We start from the raw sequence: 27,536 nt of genomic DNA, 5'->3' as shown, positions 1-27,536 counted from the left end.
AGTCTGTCACCCTTAGGTGTGTTGACTCACACACCTTTGCATTGCCTGCTTAGAGCAGTTCCCAATACCTTGCTTTATTTTCATCACAGCATTTACCACTGCTGGAAAGTATTCCATGAGTTGACTTGTCTATGTCCAGCCCACAAGAAGGCAAACTCCATGAGGACAGAGCCTGTTCATGTCCGTCTTCTCACTGCTGCATCCCCAGCACCTGTCACTTACTCAATACCTAAATGTGGGATGAGGAGACAATAAAAAGAATGAATGAATGGCTGCCTTTGAGGAAAGAAGAAGCTAGATCAGGCTTATTTTCACTGCTCAGTGAGTAGGCATCAGAGTCTAAATCCAGTCCAGGGAGAAGTACTGAACTAAGCCCTAGTATGAGGACGGGCAGAAGTGCAAGCGATCAACAGATACACAGAAGAAAAAGCTACATGACACAGTGTGGAGGGGCTGAGAATGCCAGAAAGTCCAAGCTACCACCTTGGTTTCTGGTTATAACCCCTGATTCCAGGGTGATTTTTATAAAATTGCTCCGTGAGCAATGCCTCCTGCAGTGGAGGCTGTAGGTTTTCCTTGCAAGCTCTGCTGGCAGGTTCAGGGCCGTCCTGCTGAGTCTCTTCCCAGGAACTGCTCGGCCTAAGGAAGGCCTATCTCAAGGTCACACCCGCTCCTGGGGCAGCTGTATCCAATGACTAGTTGGTGTGGGGGCACAAAGACCTGGCCCCCTTGTCTGGACTGGGAACAACTCTGGAGAGCTATTCCCAGGGGACGGACTGAGGCCTATGTTGTGAGTCTATCACAGCTCAATTTCTCTCTCTGACCAGTTCTGCATCCCTGAGTTAACCCCAGGGGCAATCCCCAATAAGTTTCCTTCCGGCACCTCTTAAGAGTCTCTTTTCCAGGAAACTCAACCTAAGACACCTGCCAAGAGGCACTTAGGGAACAAAGACACCCAACCAGGGTCTCCATCCTGGGCCAGTGCCACTGGCTCTCTCAGCTAACCTATTTTTCCTTCTGCTGACATTTGGGGAGGCTTCTTTTCCTCATTAGAAATGGTCACATGCTCGTTAAGGAAATTGTTGGCTGTGGAGCCAGCCTGCTTGAGTCGAAACCCCAGCCACACCCCTCCTAGCTACATGGCCCTAAGCAGGTCTTTTCTGCTTCCTTATTTGTAAAATCGGTTTCTACCTCCCTGGATGTTGAGAATCACACATATCAATACATAGGAAAATCTTTGGAACATGACTTGGTGCTCAGCAAATGTCCCAGAAAAGTGAGCTCTCAGCTACTGCCATTTTTGTCAGGAGCACACTTGTTTCCTCACTCCCATAGAGACTGCAGCTGTGTGGGTCTGGAGCGCAGCATGCTCAGCACACCTGGCTCTGACGCTCATTACTGGGTGGATGGATAGGTGGATGCCTGCACACCTGGACACTTGGAGCCATGCTTGGATGGGTGCTCTCTTGCTGTTCTATCTTACACAGCCCCCTGGAAGCTTTCACAATGAAAGGCCCTGAGCAGATGGAAGACCCTGTGATTATCTGAACTGTCTGAAATTTCCTTATCACTAATTCAGTTCACCTGGGGACACACCATTTCCATAAATCAGTCAACCACACTAGGCTCACCCAGGCAAAGCATAAAGATGACAATAATAATCACCTGTATTCATGCAGTGCCTTTGTTCTGCAAAGCTCCAAACAGTCGACAATCATTATCTCATTAATCCTGCAGCCATCTCTGAAAGGTAGGCAGAGAACAGGTGCCTGTCCCCTTGAATAGGCAGGAAAGCAACACTGATAACTGCAAACACTTATTGACCACTTACTAGGTGCTGGGCTCTCACTCAGAACTCTGTAAGGTAGTTGCTGTGGTTATCCTCATTTTACAGAAGAGAAAACCAGAATCTAGAGAGGTTAAGGAATTTACCCAAGGTCACTTGGCTGGCAAGGAGTGGAAGCAGGATTCCACCCCAGGCAGCCTGTCTCTGGGGCCTTCTGGCTTCACCTCTACACCAGGTTGCCTCTCAAAATGTGGCACACACACAGGCAACAGAGGCAAATGCTAAAGTCAAGGCTGTGGGTGGAAGGCACCAAGTGGTCTCTGGCCAGCTGTACATGCAGGGCAAATGTGGAGGGCCTATAGGCCTGCCTTCTGGAATGGGTCTGCACCCTAAGTGTGGCACTCACTGGCTGGCCAATCTGGCACCCAAACGAAGAGCTGCAAAGTAAACCGCTGCAGTCATTTGGCTCTTAGCTGGAATGATCCTCAGAGTGGGCCTTGACGTGGGGTCAGGGAGAACATAAGCGAACTGGAAGCAATGAAGGGCAAAGGTGACATTGAGGAGGTGAGGGGACACAGCAGGGGCACTGGCAAGCCCATTTTCTTCTTCATGTCAAGGACCCTCCTACCCTGCAATGAGTCCAGGCAGCAGTTACGAGGATTATTTTTTTAATTATTACTATACTTTAAGTGCTGGGATACATGTACAGAACATGCAGGTTTGTTACATAGGTATACACGTGCCATGCTGGTTTGCTGCACCCATCAACCCATCACCTACATTAGGTATTTCTCCTAATGCTATCCCTCCCCTAGCCCCCCCTACCCCCCAACAGGCCCCGGTGTGTGATGTTCCTCTCCCTGTGTCTATGTGTTCTCATTGTTCAACTCCCACTTATGAGTGAGGACATGCAGTGTTTGGTTTTCTGTTCTTTTGTTACTTTGCTGGGAATGATGGTTTCCAGCTTCATCCATGTCCCTGCAAAGAACATGAACTCATCCTTTTTTATAGCTGAACTCCATCATCTCAGCCCAAAATCTCCTCAAGCTGATAAGCAAGTTCAGCAAAGTTTCAGGATACAAAATCAATGTGCAAAAATCACAAGCATTCCTATACACCAATAATAGACAAACAGAGAGGCAAATCAAGAGTGAACTCCCATTCACAATTACTACAGAGAGGATCTTTTAAAAAGTAGTCAAATCCCACCACACATAGAAACCTCGAGTGGCTTTGCATCCAAACTCCTTCCCTTGACAGACAAGCCCTGTGTGGCCAGGTCCCCGCCCATCTCTCCTAAAGCCTCCCTCCCCTGGGCCCACTATATGGCAAACACACTCATTCTTGCAGGCCTTCAAAAGCAACCAAACTCATTCCAAGTAAGTCACCTCCTCCAGGGGGTCCTTATGGAATGCCCAACCTGAGGGAGTCCCATCACCTTTAGACATCTCCACTGTAATTCTCTTCTTGGTCTTATGCTGGCTGATTTGTTCTTGTTAACTTATTTCTTCATTTATTGTTTTTTTCTGCCCTAATTAGAATGCAAGCTCCACGGTTTAGGTGTGATTTGGTCACGACTGCATCTCCAGCCTGGAGACCATAGGGGGCTCAATAAACATTTGTGGAATGAATTATAATAAATTGCACATATAGAGTAGTTATTACATGCCAAGAGCTATCTCTGCGATTTACATAAATTAGCTCATTTAATCCTCCCAATGCCCTGCTGAGGCTGATTCTATTATCATCCCCATTTTACAGCTGAGGGAGCTGAGGCAGGAGAGGTTAAATAACTGCAAATCACAGAGCTGACAAATGACAGGACCAGGATGCAAATCCAGAGGTCTGGCTCTTACTCCATGCTCCACACACCACACCACGCTGCAGTCGGAATGGTTCCCCCTGCCCTTAGGATACAGCCCCAACTCCTGAAGACAATGTGGAAGCGTTTGATGAACAGATCTAATCTCCTTTCTAGCCTCATCCGTTGCCATTAATTCCCTGACACTGCCCAGCCCTGAGGAAGACGCTGCCCTCTCTAGTCTCTTGCCATCTGCCCTTGCTGTTCCCACCTGGAGCTCTCCTCTTTCTTGGCCAACTCCTTGGGTGCCAGTGTAGGCAGCCCTTTATTAGGAAGCCCCTTTGCATACCTTAGGCTGAATCAGATGCCTGCTTGGCATCCCCAGATTACTCTGTACTTTCCCTAAGCCTGTACACAGCCCACTCTTGTGGGGCATGTGTGTTCACCTGTCTGCAGAGACTGCACACCCATTCATTTGTTTCAGCAAGTACTTAGCACATGCCCCTGAGTGTCCAGCCTACACTTCTAGGTGCTGGGGAGACAACAGTAGGCGAATCCAAGTCTCCACCTATGCAGAGCTACCTTTCTAGTAGAGGAAACAGACCATAAACAAAAATGCAATGAAATATCAGGGAGAATGATTAAGACACAGGCAGAATAGAGGAAAAGAGAATAATGAAGAGGGGTGGGTAGTGTAGACAGAATGGTCAGGAACAGCTATACATTCATTAAACCAGTGGTCTCCAAACAGTTTTGATCACACATCCCTATCATTCTTATGTATACCTCCCTGATATGTGACTATATATTTAATTATAGATTATACCAAACCTATAACTGAATATATAGTATAATATTGGAGACACGTACATAGCATATATAATATACTGCTGTACTACTATATCATATAGCTTATTATAAAATATACACAAAGTATATACATACTAAAAGGATAAGAAAAAATGTTCTAGAACATTCTTCTTGCCCTTTCGTGCACATTCATGCATGTACCCTGTTTTGGAGACTATTGTGACAGAATGGCAGCTCAGCTTAGGGTTAAAAAGAAAAATGCAGGCAAAGAAACAAAGCCACTCCCTGATCCTTGCTAATTACACTCAGCAGGCACCCCAAAATAATTTATCAAATGACTCGGCATGGGGTTCAGTAGATGCTAGGTAAATCAGCCTTAGACAGGTCATTTCCTAATTCTTGGTGTCAGTTTCCCCACCTGTAAATACAGGGTGTGGTCCTCCTTGAGACCACACAGAAATAAAAACCTAGGTTCAGGTTCACTCAGCCTGTTCCCTGACCAAGAAGGGGCCAACTCAGTCATGTTGGGACACACAGCCAAGTTCTGGCGTGGGCAGGGCTTTCATCTGCTGGCTTTTTATTGATTTTTACTGGTTTACATGGAAGGAAAACAATGCAAACAAAGAAACAAAGGCACTCCATCCCTAATCCCAGCAATTATGCAGAGATTCAGGAGAGTAATGAAAACCATAAAGCATGCTCTGAAATAAGAACTCCCAATCTTCCATAATCTTTGGTGATAAAACGCAAAGCAGCAGGCCAGTGACACCCATTCATAAATACTGGGTCTGTTTACCAGCGCTCAGTTCAGAACACATTTGCTGGTGCTGAGAACCTATACTGCTGTACCGCACCCTGGGAGTTAAGGACAGGTCTTTCAAGGGTCACAGATGAATCACAGCATCGTGCAATGCCAGGGCTGCAAGGGGCCTGGGAATCTGTTCTGCTGGAAGGTGGATAGATGGCTGCCAGTCTGCTTTCCTTCTGAACTGCAGCCAGACACAACACTGTGAGGAGTTAGGGTGAATATAAGCTCATTGTTCAGTTAAGGAACTTGAGCCCAGATAAATCAACCTGTTTCAGAGACACGGAGCAAGGAGTGGAGCCGAGATTGAAAGCGAAGGCTTCCTGGCAGCTTGTCCGACTGACCCTTGTTCTTCTGCAGGGCTCTGTAAGCTCCTCAGGGCTGAGTCAGTCTTTGTCATCTCTCTGTTTCCAACTGTCCCAGCACTAGGCTTTGCTGGTAGTGGGTAATGATTAAAATTGAGGAAGGAAGAAAAGGAATGAGAAAGGATAGGATGTGGTGGATATTCAATTTGTGGCTGGTGTATTGGTCCATTTTCATACTGCTATGAAGAAATACCCGAGACTACGTAATTTATAAAGAAAAGGAGGTTTAATGGATTCACAGTTCCACATGGCTAGGGAGGCCTCACAATCATGGCAGAAGGTGTAGGAGGAGCAAGGCATGTCTTACATGATGGCAGACAAGAGAGTGTGTGCAGGGGAACTGCCCTTTATAAAACCATTCAGATCTCATGAGACTTCTTCTCTATCACAAGAACAGCACAAGAAAAACCCACCCCCATGATTCAATTACCTCCCACGAGTTCCCTCCCATGACATGTGGGGATTATGGGAGCTACAATTCAAGATGAGATTTGGGTGGGGACACAGACAAACCATATCAACTGGTCTAACACCAAGAGCAATGCCAACAACCATGACCATTTATGGAGCCCTTACTCTGCACCAGGTGGAGCAATGAGGGCTTTAAATGCAATGTCTCACCTACTTTTCCAGCAACTCTATGGGAGTTCACTATTATCCCAATTATATAGAAGGGCAAAGGGAGGCTCAGAGAGGTTCAGTAAATCGCGTAAGGTCATTCAGCAGGTACATGGTAAGTCCAGGATGTCAACTTTGATGGCTCTGGTGCTTAACCACTACCCCACACTGCCTGCTGCTGTGACCAAAAATCAAGCTTCTTAAATTCCTTCTGGCATCATCTACTACTCTGTGCTACAAAAGCAGGAGCAGCTCTCACATCAGATGCAGGCAGAATCCCAGTGACTCCTATTTTACAGCCTCCTGGGGAACCCCAATGCTTGGCCGCAGGGCATGGCATGCAGCCAAAGACCCATCAGGGGATGTTTTCACAAGTGACAGGAGATCCATTCTTATTCCCAAAGACAGAGGGAGCCAGCACAGTTGTAGGTTTGGGTATGAACAGTCAGGACGGGCTGTGATAAGGGAAAAAGGGAAGGCAAGCCAGTGTGTAAAGGCAGAACCAGACAGCTCAAGGGAAACGAGGGCCTGTAAGGGAACAAGGTGGGAACAGGTGGGCTTCTCCAGGTGGAGGGGGACTAAGAGGAGGGGGCGCATTGTTGGACAGCCCTAGCTCCCCTACTTACTTGCTACAAGACTTTGGACAAATTATCTATGCTCCCAGAGCCTCAGATCCTCATCTATAAAATAGGACAGTATCTGCCTTATAGAGTTGTTATAAGGATGAAATACCATAGTGTGCACATACACAAATTGCTTTAAGTGCAGGTCCTGGCATATGGTGAGTGCTCAACAATTAATAGCAATTTGTGGTGGCAGTGGTGCAGTCATTGCCAAATGATGTGCAAAGTAAGGGGATGAGCAGGAAGATGCCAAGAGGAAGCAAACCCATCATCCCCCAATATTTAAGTGACTTGAGGTTAAGAGACCATGTCTGTCTATAGCCAAGCCAAAGAAAGTGGTTAAGGGACATGCCCAAGGTTGAGTCACAAGTGTTTTCTGGACAGGGACCATGGCTGAATCATCTAATATCCCAGCCCTTGGCATTGGCTTTGCACAAAGGGAGCACTCCACTGGTGTTTGTGAAATTTACACATGGCTTGGTCTCCTGAAGTCTATGATGAGATTATGTTTCCCACTTTTTCCCTTTGCTTGGTTCCCTTTTACTTCCCTACCTGCTGATTCATTTATCTTCTTCCCACACTTCTTGAGCATCAAGTGTGTGTTGTGGTTCTTCTGGAAACTACAAGGGGATTAAAACAAGTCTGGAATGGAGCTGTCATTGATTTAAACACGATTTGGCCACATCCTACTGCCTTTATTACATTTGGCCACATCCCACTGCCTTCCCAAAACAAGGTCTTCCTCTTGGCTGTGTGGCCTGTGTGCAATGGTAATCCCATTTCTGCCTTTCTCATTCCCAAAGCATCCGTCTTCAACAGGCATTTGCCAAAAATGACCATGGTGTGTGTTTACAGTAGCTCAGCAAAGAGTTATTTGTCTAACCAGAAAACATCACAACTCAGAACCACAATGAGGAGCTAGATTGACAGTCACCTCCAAGCACATGGTCACCTCCAGCACATGGGGTCCTCTAAGTCCTAAGACAAGTCCACAGGTATCCAGGGGAGACATCCCTGAGGCAAGCTGGGTTCCCCAAGAAGCAAATGAGGAGACATAAATGAGCACTCTCTCTCTCAAGGAAGTGTTCTTGGGATCAACCCCAGTGGCAGGGAAGGGTGAGAAGCAAAACTGGACAGAGGGAGAAGTTAGACTGTGATGCAGTCTCAACAGAGGCCTCAGCCCATTCTAGTGGTTGTTAGCAAGCTAGGATGATGCTTTAATCAGTCCCTGGACAGGGGCTGCCTAGGGAGAGGGGTGAGGCTTTGGCCCAGAAGCTCTCTCAAACAAGGTCAACTTCCAAAGGGGACTGAAAGCTGACAGCTGTACCAGCAGCACTCCCCTCAGCTGTGGGGGGAGGCCCTTCAGTCCTGAAGGGGTATCTGAGCAGTGCATCTCCATATCCAAGACAGTCCAGGTAGTAGCCACTGACTCTTTTTCTTCGTTGAAGAGCAGAAAAACACACAGCAGTGGTGAGATGTCAGGCTCTGGACTCAGACGGGCCTGGCTCAAACGGAGAATCTGCCCCTTATATCTCTGGGCCCCTGACCTGAACAACAGGGCTGCTGAGAGCACCTTCCACATTCAACACAAGGGTTGTAGGGTTGAATAAAACGACAAGTGAACCTGGCATATAGTAATCACTCAATAAAAGGCAGCTCTGATCATCATTACATAACTCAGAATGAAGGAGAAAACTGTTTGCTCTGGGCCACAGCAGTAGTATTTGTTTCTCACTGCTGAGAACCTATACTGCTGTACTGCACTCCGGGAGTTAAGGGCAGGTCTTTCAAGGGTCACAGATGAATCATAGCATCATGCAATGCCAGGGCTGCAAGGGGCCTGAGAATCTGTTCTGCTGGAAGGTGGATAGATGGCTGCAGGTCTGCTTTCCTTCTAAACTGCAGCCAGACACAACACTGTGAGGTGTTAGAGTGAATATAAGCCCATTGTTCAGTTAAGAAACTTGAGTCCAGAGAAATCAACCTGTTTCAGAGTCATGGAGTAAGGAGTTTGCAGCATAAATGCAAATTCATTTATTCATCCATTCATCAAATATATACTCAAGGCCTACAATTATGTGCTGGGAACAGTTCTGGGGACCAGAGATGCAGTGGTGACAAAATAGAGAGAGCCTGGCCCTCCTGGAGTTGAGTGAAACAAAAGAACCAAATATGTAACACACTCTGTGAAGGAAAATATGGCCAGAAGAGAGGACAGAAGGGGGATGGCTGGGTCGCAGGGTGGTGAGGGAGGGAGAGGAGGACGTCTTCCAGGAGATGAGCAAACACCAGACAGAAGTGAGGATGGGGGCCATGGGGCTGTCTGGGGGACACCATCCCGGTAGAAGGAACCGCAAGGGCAAAGGCTGAAGCTGAGAGTTGCTGGTCTTATCCAAGGGATAGCAAAAAGGTCCCTGGGCCTGGAGAGTGACAAACAAGAGATGGGGCACGGGTAAGTGGGCTGGAAAAGCAGCCCAGCCCAGGCAGGATGGTACAGAGCCTCAGCCAAGGCTGAATCCAGAATTGATGGGTTCTTGGTCTCACTGACTTCAAGAATGAAGCCGCAGATCCTTGCGGTGAGCGGTGAGCATTAGAGTTCTTAAAGATGGTGTGTCAGGAGTTTGTTCCTTCAGACATTCAGATGTGTCCGGAGCTGCTTCCTTCTGGTCAGTTTGTGGTCTCGCCAATGGGAGTGAAGGGGGAGATCTTCGCACTGAGTGTTACAGCTCTTAAAGGTGGCCCATCTGGAATTATTTGTTCCTCCCGGTCGGGGGTGTTGTGGTCTGGCAGGCTTCAGGAACGAAGTTGCAGACCTTCATGGTGAGTGTTACAGCTCATAAACGCTGCGTGGACCCAAACAGTGAGCAGCACTAAGATTTATTGCAAACAGCAAAAACACAAGACTTCTACCAGTGTTAAAGGCCACCCGAGCAGGTTCCCCTTTTATTCCCTTATCTGGCCCAACCCACATCCTGCTGATTGGTCCATTTTACAGAGAGCTGATTGGTCCAATTTACAGAGAGCTGATTGGACCATTTTGACAGGGTGCTGATTGGTGCATTTACAATCCTCTAGCTAGACATAAAATTTCTCCAAGTCCCCACTAGGTTAGCTAGATACAGAGTATTGACTGGTGTATTTACAAATCCTGAGCTAGACACAGAGTGCTGATTGGTGTATTTACAATCCCTCAGCTAGACACAAACATTCTCCAAGTCCCCACTAGACTCAGGAGCCCAGCTGGCTTCACCTAGTGGATCCCGCACTAGGGCTGCGGGCCGAGCTGCTTGCCAGTCCCATGCGGTGCACGCGCACTCCTCAGCCCTCGGTGGGTTGATGGGACAGAGCGCAGCTGAGCAGAGGGCGGTGCTCGTGGGGGAGGCTCCAGCCGCACGGGAGCCCACCACGGCAGAGTTTTAGGCATGGGGGGCTGCAGGTCCTGAGCCCTGCCCCGCGGTGAGGCAGCTGAGGCCCGGCCAGAACTCGAGCACAGCGCCAGCAGGCGGGCGCTGCTCAGGGACCTGGTGCACCCACTGCAGCTGCTGGCCCGGGTGCTAAGCCCTTCACTGCCCTGGGCTGGTGGCGCCTGCCAGCTGCTCTGAGTGCCAGGCCCGGCGAGCCTGCATCCGCACCCGCCGGAACTCGCGCTGGACTGTGAGTGCCGCACGTAGCCCCAGTTCCCGCTCGCTTCTCTCCTTCCACACCTCCCGGCAAGCAGAGGGAGCGGCTTCGGCCTCGGACAGCCCAGAGAGGGGCTCCCAAAGTGCCATGGCAGGCTGCAGGGCTCCTCAAAGCGCTGCCGGAGTGGAGGCCGAGGCCAAGGAGGTGTCCATAGTGAGGGCTGCTAGCATGTTGTCACCTCTGTCACCTCAGCCTCCTGGGTAGCCAGGATCACAGGCACATGTCACCACACTCAGCTAATTTTTTGTATTTTTAGTAGAGACAAGGTCTCACCATGTTGCCCAGGCTGGTCTCAAACTTACGGGCTCAAGTGATCCTCCTACCTCAGCCTCCCAAAGTGCTGGGATTACAGACGTGAGCCACAGCACCCAGCCACTACTGTTATTTTAAAGGGAACCCCTAACACTTAACGGCTTAATGTTCCCATTTCAGGGAGGTTCCTCAGTCCAGGAATCTGCTTGTTAAATGGGTTCTCTGTGTGTCACGTGACCAGAGGAAGCCAAAAAGACTTAACCTTTCTCCAAAGCCAGCTACTTCCTCCATCCCAAAGCATTCATTCAGGGCCCAAGAGAGAAAACAGTCAAAGATCTCAGGTGAGTTTGGGTACCAGAGCATGAGGAAAGATAAAATTATTCACTGTAGAGGAAAGCTACTCCTAAATGGTTTTTTGATTAGCTTTTTTCCATCAGAGCCGTTGGCATTCATCAACACTCTCAGATGTTGCTACCAACACAGGCTTCCTCAAAGGCTGTTCCTAAATGTTTCAGCTGGGTGGTGCCTGTAGGAAAAAATATGAGAAGATTCAGGGCCCATAAGCAGAGAAGCCACTAGCTTGAAGCCATCTTCCTCTGCCTGAGCCCAGAAAGCAAACGCTCCCCTGGGATTCACTTTATGTATATAAAGCATGACTTTCAGCAGGGCAGCCACGAATCCTGGTCCCAGCGGGTTGGGTGGCGCTACGGAGCTCACTTTGAAAAGGCCAGGAAGGATGAAAGCACTCAGGAAAAGGGCCTCCCCTGGCCCCAAAGTGCAAAGATTTGAAAAGCCAACTTTGAACTTGGTGTGGGAGGGTCCCAGCCTGGGAGGGGGACACGGGGAGACAGGAGTGAGCCGGCCTCAAACCCAGCCTCGAAGGGCAGGTGAGAGATCCTGCCCAGCAGGAAATGGGAAATGTAGGTTAGACAACTAGGGCAGTTCTGAAGCCGGAACTGTGTCTGTTGCGAAGTCAGGTAGGGGCTGTAAGATGTAGGAAGTAGAAAAAGGAAAGGACCCAGCAGACCTCAAAGCCTCCGATTTGGAAAACAGAGCAGAGGGGAGAACAAAGAAGTGCTCTGACCAGGCAGGAGGAGGGTACAGGGCACCAAGGCAGACAGAGGGGAGGCTGCAGCTACCCCCAGCCCCCTTCCCTGCCCACTCCCTCTGCAGGTACAGAACTGAAGATTCCAGAGCCCTCCCACCATGGAGACTTGGTGGGCTCACCCTGGGAGGGCTCACCCAGGCCTCTGCCCAGGAGACACGCTAACAATTCCGCTGGAAAGTCCTCTCCACCTCCCACGTGTCCTGAACTGTCTGCACGGAATCCACTCCAGCACTGATCCTGTCTGACTTTTATTTGCTGGGCTCTGCATTCAGTTCCCCTACAAATATTTACTAAGCATGAATGGAAGGTGCCAGGCTGGGGAAAGTGCAGGATGCTGAGTTACAGGGCCATCCCTCTCTCCAGGGAAGAGAAAGTGCAGGGTCCCACAGCCCAGACACCTGGGCTCCAGGGTCCGGCTCCATCACTTCCTGACTGTGTGACATTGGGCACATTCCTCCAGCTGACTCAATTTCAGTTGCTTTATCTATAAGATAGAGGAGCTTGGAGATGGGAATATGGGATGAGCACACTGGAAAGGCAAGCAGGGGTCAGGTTAAGGCCTCTGCATAGTATCACAGCTGCCATTTATTAAGCATCTACTACTGTGTGTCTGAAACTGTTTTAGATGCTTTATGGATATTATCTCTATGGATTTATTATGTTCTCACAATCACCCCACTTCCTCAAAGGAAAGTGATGCTTTATATACATAAAGTGAACCCCAAGGGAGTGTCTGCTTTCTGGGCCAAGGCAGAGGAAGACGGGTTCAAGCTAATGGCTTCTCTGCTTATGGGCCCTGAATCTTCTCATATATTTTCCTACAGGCACTACCCAGCTGAAACATTTAGGAACAGCCTTTGAGGAAGTGTAGATGGGAATTGCTCCATCTGTGCACACGGATGCAACAGTAAGTGGGAGAAAACCTGTGCTCAGCACACAGTAGGAGCACCATCAACCAATGCGGAGTTCATTCATTCTCCCAACACACATCTGTGTTTGCTAGGTGCCAATGTTGTTCTAGGCCAGTGGTTCTCAACCAGAGGCGATTTTGCCTCTCCCCCAGGGGACATTTAGCAATGTCTGGAGGCATTCTTTTTGAGAAGAGGGGGTGTTACCGGCTACTACTGGGTAGAGGCCAGGGATGGTGCTTAACATCTTACCATGCACAGGACAGCCCCTCACAACAAAGAATTGTCTGGGCCAAAATGCCAATGGTGCTGAGGTTGATAAACCCTGCTCCTGGCACTGGGGAGACAGCAATGTGCCAAAGAGGCAATGTCCCTGCAGCTCACATCCCAGGATAGGAGACAGATGATGAACAAAGACTATAATAAGTCAATGTCTACAGGTCCACTGGTTAAAGTGCTACAAAAAATAAAGTAAGAAAAGGAGGAAAGAGAATGATGGGGTCATCAGGGACATAGGGGACATTTGAGAAGAGCCCGGAGGGAAGCAAGGGGGTGAAGCTGTGGCTGCCAGGCATGATAGACAGAGGCCCTGGGGTGTGTGTATCCTCAAGTGTGGCAGGAAGTCCACGCGGCTAAGCTCAGTGAACACTGAGGCAAATGGTTGTAGAGGATGTCAGGGGGTTATTATGCTGATTTAGTCATGTGGACACCTATGGCCCTCTTGGTAATACACTCCTTGAGGATGCAGGCTCTATCCTACCTCTCAGTGCCACACACTTGCTGGAACTAAGCTGAGAAAGACGCCAAGTTGAATTGAATTTTGGCTCAGGGGAGGCAGTTTCCTGTATTATGAAATTTACATGAGATGAACTATCCCCGCTTTGCTCTGGTTTGGGGCAGGAAATGGGCTTAAATGTACTGTCAGCTTATGTTCTTGTATTCTGTAATTGTTGCTTGGCTTTCCTTCATGTGTCTCTGGGGAAGGAGGTGCAAGACCTAACGATGGTTCTGCATACAATTTCAACACTGTCCTCTTAGCCTTAATGAGAAGATATATTCATTCATTGATCCAACAAATAGGTATTAAAGATGACAACAGGGCAGAATTGGGATGATGCAAAAGTAAATCAAACACAGATTCTTCTCTGAAGCAACTTACAGAAAATATATCTTCACTTTTTCATATATAGGTCTTCACTATATCTTATATTACAAAGTGAAGATACTTTGTCATATAAGGTACAAAGTACCAAATAGAATGAATAAAGAACTATGAAGAAGACCGGATGAGTACCTACAGGGCAGGAGAGCAAACAGCCTACATCTCACATGCTGATTCTCATGAGTAGCAGCTGTCTAGAACTGTGTTGAGAAGGATCCTGAAGTCCCATCTGAGCTCAGTCAGAAAAAGTGCTGTGCTCAATTACTTATGTCTGCCATGATCACAGAACCCCAGTGGCAGAAGTACCAAGTATTTTTGCCATCCAAGCTGAAATGGAGATCAAATAAGTGGAAATGGAGCTTGAAGAGTAAATTATGGCCTTCCTCTTAACGTTTAACACAAAAATATAGCAAGTATACTGCACTATTAAGATGGAAATGGAGGAGGAGTAAAAAACTCAATTTCATAATCTATCTTGAGCGTACATTTATTTACCTCCTTAACTCCAGGAGTATTTAAGAAATGAGAGAGAAAAGCAAGGTATCCTCTGCTAGTAAAGGAATAACTACAAAAGACTAGGCCAGACTTTACTGCTTAAAATTGGAGGGCAACTGGCTCTGAAACGGGGCCCAGCTCTGGGCATCTGGACTGAGAGCACCTCCCCAACCCATCTCCATACTTCTCCCCTAAAGCTTTGTAGGAGCTTGGCAGGACAGCAGCTTAGTCTCATCCTAGAATGAGATTTGCCAGTCAAATCCTTCCATTCCAGGGACTAGACAGACAGTGTGAGGCTGTTTAGCAACAGGTTTGGGGCAGATTTCCTAAATCTCCTTTCTCTCCAATCCGTCAGCCTGGCAGAAGCAACATAGAGATGGGATTTAGTCTCATTCTGACACAGCACAGTTGCAGAGTGATCTCCCTGCTTGCCACTCAAGCTGGAATCAAGCCAGAGCCTACACACAGGTTCCAGGATCCAGAGAGGAATGAAATCGCTTTATTAATATTATAAGGTTGGGGGGAAGGGAAGAGTGTTCTGATCGGCTATGCCAGCAGTAGTTCAAAACACAATCCAAAGGGAGGAGGAGAAGTGGGGTGGGTCAGGCCAATGCCCGCTGAGATAAATGCCCTCTGAGGGCTGCCATATAGGAGGAGGTGGTCACCCTTCTTGGAAGGTGATAGCCTTTCTTGGCCAGTGTGCTGGGTCGAAAAGAACTTTTGGATCCTCCTGCCTAGCCTGACAGCCCTTCAAGGCTCAGCAAAGGTATCAGCACAGAGCCACAACCAAGGGATCAAAAGCTTAAGTCACAAAAGTGTAAAAAAAAAAAAAAATCCCTTTTTTGAAAGGCAGCCAAAGAAGCACCTTCACAGAGCTGGCTTTGCATGGCCTTTCAACCAAACTATTTCCAGCAGCACACGCTCAGCACCTCCCCCAGGCCACCCAGCCCAGAGCACGGCTGCAACACTTCCCATGCTTCCCTCAAGCCTGTGACCCAGAGACCATGCTTTGTCTTGATTTTATCTCTGTTTTTTCAGGGGAAAGGGCTGAGAGAGGTAGGGGAGCCAGGCAGAAATACTGTGTTCCTAAAGCCCATGTGAAGAAATGCCCAGGCAAGAGCTGCACTCTGAGGACTTGCCCAACATTCCTGGCTAAGCATCTACATATACCTTTGTCTCCAAGCTTGTGGGGCTGATTGGCTGACTTTGGAAGAGGAGAAAGTGTGTGTCCCTGGAGACCTCTGCAGTGCCAATGAAAGTGTGCCCATTGCTGGGAAGGCCAATGGGAAGCTTCCATGAGCCCACATGGGCCACCATGGGGATACACAGAAAGAACTGAGGAGAAGTCATCCATTAGCAGGTGAGAACAAGAGGCAGTGACATTTGGGGGATCAGGAATAATGTGCTCCCAATTTATACCTATCTTGGTAAGGCCTGGGGAAAACCACTTACTGTTAGAGTTATTATTGTCTGGTGACAATGATCAAAGGGAAAATAACGTTTACTGAAAGCTATGCTTTTACATATATTCTAGCATTTAACTCTCACAGAATTCCTAGGAGATACATATCATCATCCCTGTTGAATAGATGTAGAAACGGAGGCTCAGGGAGGTTGAGGAAGTCATTCAAGTTCACGTGGCTATAAGTGGTGGAGCCAGGACCAAGCCTGGGTTCCTCTGACCCCAAGTTTCACGTTAGTTTCATTATGCCTCACCACCTCCCAGCATTACAGGAAATCATCAAGGCTCCCCTACTCAGAACACACCAGACAAATTCTGCCAAACAAAACTCATTCTGTTTTATTTCTTGAACAATAAGGTGCAGAGAGCTCAGAAGAGAATAAAAGCTCAGGGGTGGGGGTTGGGGGCGGAAAAAACAAACCATGTTTGGGGTGGGTACGGTGGCTCATGCCTATCATGCCTATAATCCCAGCACTTCGGGAGGCCAAGGCGGGTGGATCGCCTGGGGTCAGGAGTTCGAGACCAGCCTGACCAATATGGTGAAACCCCATCTCTATTAAAAATACAAAAAAGTAGCTGGGTGTGGTGGCGGGTGCCTGTAATCCCAGCTACCTGGGAGGCTGGGGCAGAAGAATCACTTGAACCCGGGGGGTGGAAGTTGCAGTGAGCTGAGATCACGCTATTCACTCCAGCCTGGGTGACAAGAGCAAGACTCTGTCTCAAAAAGAAAAAAAAGAAAAAAAAAAAACAAAACATGTTTGAACCTGATTTATAATAAAGGTTGCATCTCATCTCAATGGGGAAAGGAATGGTTCTACAATGTCGAAAAACTGGCTCACTAAATGAATTTGGATCCCTCTCAAACACAATATATAAAAGTAGACTCTAAGTGGATGAAAAACCTAAATGTGAAAGGAAAGTTACAAAGCTAACAGAAGAAAGTGAAACAATACCTTTGTGAACTTAGGGCATGGAAGGTCCTCTTAAATAAAATCCTCAAGGCACAAACCAAAAAGCAAAAAGGAAAAAAAAGTTGGTAGATTTGATTACATCAAAATTAGGGCTTCTGTTCAACAAAAGATACTGCGGAGAAAGTTAACAGAGAGGTGGCAGAGTGGAAAGTGATATTTACAATGTCTAAATACAACAAAGAATTAACATCTAACTACATATGGAACCCCTATAAATCAATGGGAAAAGAAAGGAAATGCAATGGAAAAATGGTCTGTAGATATGAATAGGCAGATCACAGAAGTGGAAACCAGAATAGTCAACAGGCAGATGAAAAGATGCTCAAAGTCATTAGTAATACGATAAATGAAAATGAAAGCAATGAGATTCCACATTATACTCAACGGATTTGCAAAATTACAGTGTTGAGTAATATTGATTGTTAAACAGGATATGGGTAAATGCGAACCCCTCCGCACCGCTGGTGGGAGTCTAGACTGGCATAGTAGTTCCAGAGACTCACGTGGTACTGATTATCGAAACCAAGTTCGTATGAACCTTGTGACCCAATCAACCCACTCCTGAGTATAGATACTTGCACGGGGTCCATATGGGAACAAGTGAAAGGAGATTCATGACATTATTGTTCAGGGTAGTAGGAAATTGGAAGCAACTAGTTGCCCATCACTAAAGAATGGATAAACACAAAATATGATGGGTGCCTACTATGTGATAGTCATTATACAGTTCGCCAAATATTTCCAGTGTTTCCGCCTCTTAGATTCATAGTAGGCTTGCAGTTCCCACCACTTTTAAAGTGGAGAATAGCCATGTGACTTGTTTTAGCCACTTCTGGGCAGGCTTTAAAAATCAGTGTGCTATTTGTCACCTTCTGGACAGAACCTTTAAGAGCCAGTGTGTGATTTGCCACTTGCTCTTCTCTCTGCCATGTTGAATGGCAGAGGCTCCATCAGCCTAAGTCTCCAAAGCAAAACTCTTATTAACGGGATGGATATGTAATATGGCTAAGCAGTAAACCTGCGTAATTTTAAGCTGCTAAGATTTTCATGCTATTACTGCTGCATAACTCAACCTATCTTGATTGAACCAACTGTGCAGCTATTAGAAACAATAAGCTAGATGTACAACCAACATGGATAGATCTTGAGAACATAGGTGAAAATGGAAAGATCCGAACAAGCTCCTTCGTGCAATATGATTTCTATAAATCAATAACACACACACACACACACACACACACAAAGCAATTTTACATGTTTTACAAAGACATGTACCTGTCCAAGAGCATATATTAAACACCTTGGATGAGTACCTACAAGGGAGTGGAGATACAGACAAAGAGAAAAAAGTGAAGATCTCAAATGAGAGAGAGAGGCCGGGAGTGGTGGCTTACCCCTGTAATCCCAGCACTTTGGAAGGCCAAGGCAGGCAGATTGCCTGAGCTCAGGAGTTCGAGACCACCCTGGCAACATGGTAAAATCCTGTCTCTACTAAAATACAAAAAATTGGCCGAGCGTGGTGGTGCTTGTTTGTAGTCCCAGCTACTCAGAGGCTGAGGCACGAGAATTGTTTGAGCCGGGAGGAGGCAGAGGTTGCAGGGAGCCGAGATTGCACCACTGCACTCCAGCTTGGGCTACAGAGTGAGACTCTGTCTTAAATAAATAAATAAATAAATAAATAAATAAATAAATAAATATAAAATATTAATAAAATGAGAGAGAGAGAGCCCTTGCATGATGATAAAATGTCTGTGAACTTCTGAGTATGGATAATTCAACTCTCTATTGTATCCAAGATCCAAAACAAAAAGGAAAGAAGAAAAGGTGTAAATCATTTTCTTGGTTGACTTCAGTATACGTTTTAAACTCTCCATGCCAATCAGTCGTCTACAAGCACAGAGTTTCCTTTTCCTCACCAAATTTTAATCAACTTGGATGGGTTTTCACTTCACAGCCTCTATGGTTACCACCCCCTTGGTATGAGGTACAGGTGCATACCATTCACAGAAGCTACTGCCAATCTTCCACTTCACTGTGATCTGAGGGAAGGCACCGTCCAACAAAGGACAAAGCTGCAAGCAGTCTGGAGAGACAAGAACCGGGCTGTACCAACTGCGACAAAATCTAAGCAAATCACCTGTGTCCCAACTATTTGGCGAATGGTTGGGGGCTGTGCTCCAGCTGCCTGACAGGATCTCAGCAGAGAACAAATGGTCAACCGGCACGGCCAAGTGGGGAACCCTACAAGTTCTGCTTGAGCCTCACCTGCAGGAAGTGATGCAAGGCTCTCAGTGGAGTGCTTCTGGCAGCCTGAGTTTGCAATGTCCTTCCTTCCTGTCCCCAGGATACCGTGGGATCCCTTCCAGAAAGAATAATCAGTAATTCAGATGAAAGGAGTCACTTTCCTTCTCATGCATTAAAAAATATATATTTTCTGTTGATAGGGTACCAATATAAACTCAATGTGGATTATAAAATTGTATATTTTCCACCCCATTTTCATTTTAATAGTAAACCATATTTGCTAAATATCCCAATTAGAGGCTGAAGAAAAACCATGCTTCACTCTTAAAGCTGGATTTTCACTAATTTGGTCGCTAGTCAAGGGTTGAAGAGAGATGGCAGCTCTCAAGCCTACATGCTGCCCTCCTCCTAGCCCACTCCCCAGCAGACATAACTAATCAATCTTTTCTCCTAAGTCTGAACTTTTCCTGCAGCCTCAAATGGTATTCTCCAGAGTTGTTTCCTGGTGTTAGGTTTTTTTCTTTTTTACTCTCTTCTTCCCCCCCCCCTTTTTTTTTTCCTTTTAAAGGCTTTAGAAGAGGAGGAAAATGTTCACTCTTCTATTCTCAGGAGAATAATTATATCCAGAGACCTTATGTATGATGCTTTCTCTGGAAAATAGTTGTTTTCAAGGTCCCTGACTTCATCTCTTAATTACTCAATCAACAGTCATCTGTGAACTGCCTACTGTGTGCTGGTGCTTAGGGTGCCAAGCACTGAAAGACACTGATAAAAGGTTCAAAGAGGCACAAAACAAAAAGGGGCCAACCAGCTGGGAAGGCAGGGTGTGGCAGGGTGGGGCACCAAGAGAAGGTGGCACATTCTCAGCAGTTTTCTAGAACAGTGACTGTGGCCTGAAAGGTGCTCATGGCAGTGATGCTATCAGGGATGTGTAGTGTGTTCTCAGGATATGTTATCCCTTATCTGGGCTTCATCAGCTCCCAGTGGGTGCCCCCCATCAAAGCCAACTGTTGGTGGATCCCAGTGTGAGGTGGTTTCTGGCAACCAGCATTCCTTTAGGGGCTGTCAAATTCCATGAATGCTATCCAGCTGTGAATAAAGTCTAACTTTTCACTTTCTGGTGGGTCAGTTGCCTCAGGTGGCATCACTCACTGCAGCAGGTGGGGTCATTCACTGCATTGCAGTTGTCTGTTAGGATCTGTGCAGTGCCAAGCTGGACCTACCCGATGTCACAGTACATCTCCCTGGCCCCTAAAATTCCATCCCATCATGAAAATGGCACTTTAGGGGGGAAAGAACATGGTGGGACAGGTTGGGGGTCATAGCAAATGACATTTACTGCACAGCCCCTACATACCCACATTGGTAGGTGCTTGTCTCAGCTCATTCAACCCTCCACAACTTGGGAGGCAGGGAGGAGCTGAAGAAGGTACCCAAATAACCTAGTACAGCTGGGTTGGGATTAAAATCTGATATCATTTTGAAGTTGGTAGAGAAAAAAGGAAAACACCTATTTTTTTGTGTCTACTGTGTGTATTGTGTCCATATATGTGATTTCCCTCATACCCCCCAAAACTCTAAAAAGTAACTATTATTCATTTTACAGATGATCAAGTTGAGGGTTCAGAAAAGTTTGCTCATCATCATCATCATAACGTAAATAACAGTTACTATCCATGAACACTCAACTTTGTATCAGGTTCTGCAAACACTCTCTATCTATTATCTTATTTAATTATCACAGCAACCCTGTGATGTGGGCACTGCTACAACCACTTTAACTGTGAAGTCACTGAGTCTAAGAAAGGTTGAATAACCTGGTCAAGGCTATACATTCAGTAGGTGTTAGCTCTGGAATTCAAACTCAAGGCTGTCTGACTCTTAAGTCCATATTCTCAAACACTGCCAATGCTACCTCCCAAATGTGTGCTATGTACTATGTACAGAGTACTGGAGCAACCCCTGTGACAGAGTGCAACACCTACTACCTCCCAGGGGACCCCATTTGGCCTCTTTGCTTGTGTGGAAGTTATTCCTTAGATCAAATCTTCAAAGGAAGAATAACCAGCTTTAATAAAATTTAAAATAATATTTTGGCAGTGCCAGCATTCGGCAACAATAGCTTACACTTACACGTACTGCATGCTATGCAGTCTTTCAAATAAGCACTAGACATATGGTGACAGACATACTGCTGCTCACCAATAGTCCTAGTATCCCTCTGCTTCTGGGCCCTTTCCATCAACACAAATTCATGCACCGCAACCTGCTTTGGCCAATGAAGTACAAACAGTGATTTGTGGTTTGTGATTTGTATCACTGTCTTCAGAAGTCTTTGAGAGCCAAGGCCAGGAGTGGTGGCCCACACCTGTAATCCCAGCACTTTGGGAGGCTGAGGCGGGTGGATCACCTGAAGTCAGGAGTCCAAGACCAACCTGACCAATATGGTAAAACTCCGTTTCTACTAAAAACATAAAAATTAGCCAGGCGTGGTGGCATGTGCCCTGTAGTCCTAGCTACTCAGGAGGCTGAGGCAAGAGAATCGCTTGAACAAGGGAGGCAGAGGTTGCAGTGAGCTGAGATCACACCACTGCACTCTAGCCTGGGCAACAGAGTGAGACACCATCTCATTAAAAAAAAAAAAAAAAAAAAAAAGTCTCTGAGAGCCAGTAAATAATTCTCCATAATCTATCTTCCCTTTTGCAGCAAGAATGGAAGCATGTTGATATGAAGGGGCTGTTAAATTGATGCAGCAGGGAGTATGTCAAGTCAATACATGGAGGGTAACTGCTCTGGGGTTACTAGTCCTTCAAAGGAACCTGCATGAGTGACAAATACACATTAGTTGCATTAAACCTCTGAGATTTGGGATTTGTCTATTACTGCAGCATAACCCAGCTTATCCTGACAAAATCCTCACAATAACTCTATGCTGGATGTGCTGTTGTTATCCCCACTTCGCAGAAAAGAAACTAGAGCAAAGAAGAGTTGGGTAATTTGCCTAAGATCATATAGCTAGAGGGTACAGTCAACTGTGAGTCTCAAGAGTTAGGACTCCAGAATCCACAAACTTAATCAGTATTCTATATTTCCTCACCCACCTTTTTACCAATCAGATATACTAATGCATAAATATGTAGATCTACCAATTTCTTAGTATACCTTAGCCAGTTTTTAAATAATAAGAAAATTATCACAACATGTAATTTTTAAAATACCAAAATTTCTTGCTTTAAACAAAAAAGGAAAAAAACAGCCTAGTTTCAGCTTATATGGCAATTAAAACTAAAAATGGGTTACAACAGAGGTGGCTGCTCTTTGGGGAATTGCCTAGAACAATGGAAAAATGCTTAAAGAAAAACTCAGTTTCTCTTTCTTTACTCAATTTCTTAGTTTACACGCTAAAGGGCAACAGACACAATTAAAAGTTTAATTAGTGTTCTCATCCTCCCCTCCCAAATTATATGTTTTCTTTCTAATCAAAAATTATTTCTTTAACAGATTCATTGTTTTCTCCCTAAATTAAATTTGATCCTTAATGAGGCACTGCAATCCTTAAGTCAAAATGGAATCATCAGAAACCTCACTTTGTGAACTCAAGTGTGTCTCTCTTAGTTCTCTAAGAAGCAAGGACACTTGTCAAAGTCCTCTCTGTTGTGTGCAGTCCATCATAATTGCTGCTCATGGTAATTTAGAACACATGGTGAAGTGGTTCTTTCAAAAGCAATTGATGAATTTCATGGGAACAAGGCTGGGCAGAAGGCCTTTAACGCGGTGAGGGGCATGCCATTTCAACCTGGGGACAATGACAAGCTGGCAGTCTGGCCTTTTAGCTGGATCTTCCTCTGAGTTTAAGGGTTATCACCCTTTCAAAAGTGTGGTGATGCTGATGCGGGGGGGCAGCTTTATAATGGCTGAGTGATCTCTGGAGTCAGGCTGCCTGGATTCAAATCCCAGGTCCCCCACATACTAGTGAGGTGAATTAGGACAGGATCCTTAATTCTCTAACCCTCAGTTTCCTCATCTACAAAATGGAAATGGACAGAATATCCATCTCATTGTTAGAAGAATCAAAAGAAAAGATGCATGAAAAATGACTAGCATAGTGCTTAGTACAAATTAGCTTTTTTTTTTTTTTAGACAGGGTTTGTTCTGTTACCCAGGCTAGAGAGCAGTGGCATGATCACAGTTCACTGTAGCCTCAAACTCCTGGGCTCCAACAATCCTCCCACCTCAGACTCCCAAGTAGCTGTGACTACAGGCATGTGCCAACATGCCAGACTAATTTTTAAATATTTTTTAAAGACTGGGTCTCACTGTGTTGCCCAGGCTAGTCTCAAACTCCTGGCCTCAAGCAGTCCCCTGACCTTGGCCTTCCAAAGTGCTGGGATTACAGGTGTGAGCCACTACACCGGGTCTATCATTTTTGTTGTTATTATTAGAGAACAGTATTCCCCTCTCCTGATGTTTCCTGCCACGTGAAGGGACATCCATTTGTATGATATTCCTGGCATTACCCCCTTATGTCTTCCCTGGGGAGGTGGAAGGCCTCATCTGGTTAATGAGTTTGGGAAGAGAAGCTGGCAGGCATAGCTGAGCTCATCCACTCATCCTCCTTGGGAGCCAGCTACCAGCAGGAAGCAAGCATTCTGCTGAACTCCAGTATGACCATAGTTCCAGGTTGAGGTCTACTGTTTCCTAGCACAGCCCATGAGTAGGTACTTACACCTGCTTCATTGCAGGGTTCAGTATCAGGAAACCAACTGTGGCTACACCACTAAGTCACTCTTAGTCTGTTTGGGTTGCTGTAACAAAATACGATAGACTGAGTAGCTCAAACGACAAACATTTCTTTTTCACAGTTCTGGAGGCTGGGATCGTCCAAGATCAAGGTGCCAGCACAGTCAATGTCTAATGAGGGCTGCTTTTCTGATTCACAGACGGTGGTATTCTCATTATGTCCTAACATGTTGGAAGGGGCAAGTGAGCTCTCTGCGGTCTCTTTCTTTATAAGGGCACTAATCCCATTCATGAGGATGCCACCCTCATGACCTAATCACCTCCCAAAGGCCACACCTCCTGATACTCTCACATGGGGGGAAATTCAACATACGAGTTGAGGTGGTGGGGTGGGACACAAACCTTCGATCGACAGCAGCCATGTTCTACAAAGCAGCCTGTATTAGTAATAAAAGCAACATTTCCATCTCTAACTCCCTGAGCTGCCCCCTGTCTACATCAGCTATATCAGAACTAGTATAGAAAAAGGAGGTATTATTTATCAGGTCCTCTCAAACCTCAATGGTTGTCACTGCAACCTTTCTGGAGGACAATCAAAGTCTTTTATGAACTGGCTGATCAAATCCAGCAATTCCACATTTAGGAATTTATCCTCAGGATATCATGAATCGTATACAAAAAGTTACGTTGCAGAATAAGTTACCCTAGACTGTTTATAGAACTGAACAATGAGAAACAACTAAATGTCCGGTATTACAGAATTGACCACAAAACATCATGCAACCATTTTAAATGATGCTGTCAAAGAGTGTGCCATGACATGTAAGGACATTCATAATCTGACAAATGAAAAAAGCAGGCACAGACCGTTAGGTACAATATGATTCTATTTTGTAAGGAAAAAACGTAAATGCATGAGAACATTGGGAAAGGCTATAATACATCAAGTTGTTGGTAGTGTTTAGCTCTAGATGGTGGGAGGATGGGTCAGTTACATCTTCCTTTCATCGCTTATGTGAATGCTCTAATTTTCTCTGATGTACATGTAGTCAGAAATATGAAAAGAAGGTATTTTTTATTTTTCAAAAAGCCAGGTGAGGCCAGGTACAGTGGCTCACACCTGTAATCCCAGGTGTTACTGCTAAAGTGCTGCTTTGGGAGGCCAAGGCAAGAGGATCTTTTGAGCCCAGGGGTTTGACGCCAGCCTGAGCAACACAGTGAAATCCTGTTTCTACAAAAAAAAAAAAAAAAATTTAAATAGCTGGGCATGGTGGTGCATGTCTATAGTCCCAGTTACTCAGGAGGCTGAGGAGGGAGGATTGCTTGAACCTGGGAGGTGGAAGCTATAGTGAGCCAGGATCATGCCACTGCATTCTAGCCTGGGCAACAGAGTGAGACCTTGTTTCAGAAAAATACAAAAAGCCATGTGCCCAGTGACTAATGGAGAGAACTCCTTTGGTGAGCACAACCTCTGCTTTTTGCCTTCCAATGGGCCTGGGTCCCCTTTGGAAACAAAGCCATTAGGTAAATAGCACTGTGCATCTTCCCTGACTTTGCCAGTTAAGAGGCTGGTAGCTCAGACTCTGCTCTGAAACAAGTCAGGGTAGGGTTGTGTTGGAGCTTGGGGCACTTGTGGAACAGTCATTGCTGGCTGAGGTGGTGACCAAAGCAAGGAGCTTAGAATAGCCTAGAGACAACATTCAGGAAATGGGAGCCTGGGATTTTGGGGTCTTCACTGCCTACAGGTGAAAGTCCCAACTGCTCAACATCTTACATCTTACCCCACTGGCTGGGCTCCAGTCCAGCAAAACTCTTGCTGTTCCCCAAATGTTGCATACCCTAATCCCTCAAAGCCCCTGATGAGCTGTTTCTTCTCCACACCCTTCTCCAACCACTTCCCATCTCTTTCTGATGGACTCCTATTCATCCTGCAAAGCCCAGCTCAGCTATCACCTCCCCTGGGAAGCCTTTCATTACCTTCATTCCCATTGCATGTTGTTCAGACACTGATTATATCAGTGAACATAAAATGTGACAACTATTTAGTTATGTGACTTATTCTTACCAGCCTGGGGGTTCTCTGAGAGCAGTAACTATCTCTTATCACTGGACTTTATAACCCAGCATAAGTCTGGCATGTGGTAGGCACCTGATAAAGTTTTGAGGTAGGAAGAAAAGAAGAAAGGGATGATGACAGGAAGAGAGAGAAGGAGAGAGGGAGGGAAAATAGGAAAGGAAGGGAAGAGATAAAATTGGCAAAAACCTGGTGCCAAACTGGTGCCCAAACCATAGGCTGGCAGCTGACGATGAAAGGAGCAGAGGCAAGTGGAAAGGTCCTCAGCTTTGGTTCAGACTGAGAGGGGATCAAACCCCAGTCTTGGGCAAGTTACTTAAAGTTTCTGAGGCTTGTTTTGTCTGTAAAATGGGAATTTTACAGACAAAGTTTAGAAATGAGGTCTGCACAGTGCCCAGCACATGGGATGGGGTCAAAACCTGAGAGCTATCATTTGGTGACTCATGGCTGCACTGAGTACAGTCCATCAAGACAAAAACAAAGTCCTAAATAACACTCGGGGCTGCCTGGTGACAGGCTGCAGTGCTCATCTCCCTAAACCTTTCATTTTAAAATGACATCATGTCCGAGGCGGCTGTAATCTCTGCTATCCAGTTTCTGCTCCCTTTGGAGCCAGCACACCACCGGCATCCCCTGAATTTACCCAGCAGCAGTGTTGTTGGAGCACCTGGAACCCTGAGCCTGGAGCAAGGCTGGAAAGGGAGTAGGTGCCTAGAAGCCCAGAGGACGCACGGCAATCTCATCTGTATCTAATTAGCAGTCAGTTCTCCTTTCTAGGCCTCAGTCTTCTCATCTGTGAGATAAGAGGCCTGGACCAGATGTCCTAAGGGTCTCTCCACCCCGACAGTCAATGATCCCATCTCTTGGGCATCAGCCCCACTTCCCTGCCTCCTACCTTTTGTCCTCACAGTTGCCCAGCCCTCAATTTGAGCACAGGCACCAACTCTGACTTGTTTTTAATTAGTATGAATGTCAACTTCCAGATGCTGAGATGATGGCATTTCTCAGGATTAGGAGGTCAGGTCAACAGTGACACCCCTTCTGTCTCATGCCACACCTGCTGCTGCCGCGACCTGCCAGGAACACAGGACGGGACAACAGACTCTTCGGGGGGAGTCACGCCTGGCCTGGATGCTACAGAGAGAGGACTCCCACATTTTAGTGGGTTTCAGAATCCTAGGAGACCTCCTTAAAATAGATGGTGGAGGCCGAGTGCAGTGGCTCATGCCTGTTATTCCAACACATTGGGAAGGCGAGGAGGGTGAATCACCCGAGGGTGGATCAAGACCAGCCCAGTCAACATGGTGAAACTCCATCTCTATTAAAAATACAAAACTTAGCTGGGTGTGGTGGCACGCACCTGTAATCCCAGCTATTCGGGAGGCTGAGGCAGGAGAATCACTTGAACCTGGGAGGCAGAGGTTGTGGTGAGCTAAGATGGTGCCACTGCACTCCAGCCTGGGCGACAGAGTAAAACTCTGTCTTGAAAAACAAAACAAAACAAAAAATAGATGGTGGACTCCACCCCAGAGTTTCTGATTCACTGGGTTTGGGGTGGTTTAGGGACCACAGTTTGAGAATCATTATTTGAGACAGGATTTTAAACCCCACCCTATTACCTGCCTGAACTT

The 27,536-nt window shown here is 46.4% G+C and overlaps 1 protein-coding gene and 1 non-coding gene across 5 annotated transcripts in view; both read right to left on the bottom strand.

Annotated features, from left to right (window-relative positions):
* The window catches only part of ABTB3 (ankyrin repeat and BTB domain containing 3), a 338,657-nt gene that overhangs the window by 270,739 nt on the left and 40,382 nt on the right, over positions 1–27,536 (bottom strand). The gene's annotated exons all lie outside the window — the stretch shown is intronic.
* Positions 11,166–11,248, bottom strand: LOC114671189 (small nucleolar RNA SNORD74). Its single transcript, XR_003721076.1, has one exon. It is a non-coding gene; the product is annotated as a small nucleolar RNA SNORD74 (small nucleolar RNA).

Source organism: Macaca mulatta, chromosome 11 (assembly GCF_049350105.2).
Source record: "Macaca mulatta isolate MMU2019108-1 chromosome 11, T2T-MMU8v2.0, whole genome shotgun sequence".
Lineage (NCBI taxonomy): Eukaryota > Metazoa > Chordata > Mammalia > Primates > Cercopithecidae > Macaca > Macaca mulatta.
Note: the sequence above shows the minus strand (reverse complement) of the source record. Positions and strands in the feature narration are given on the sequence as shown.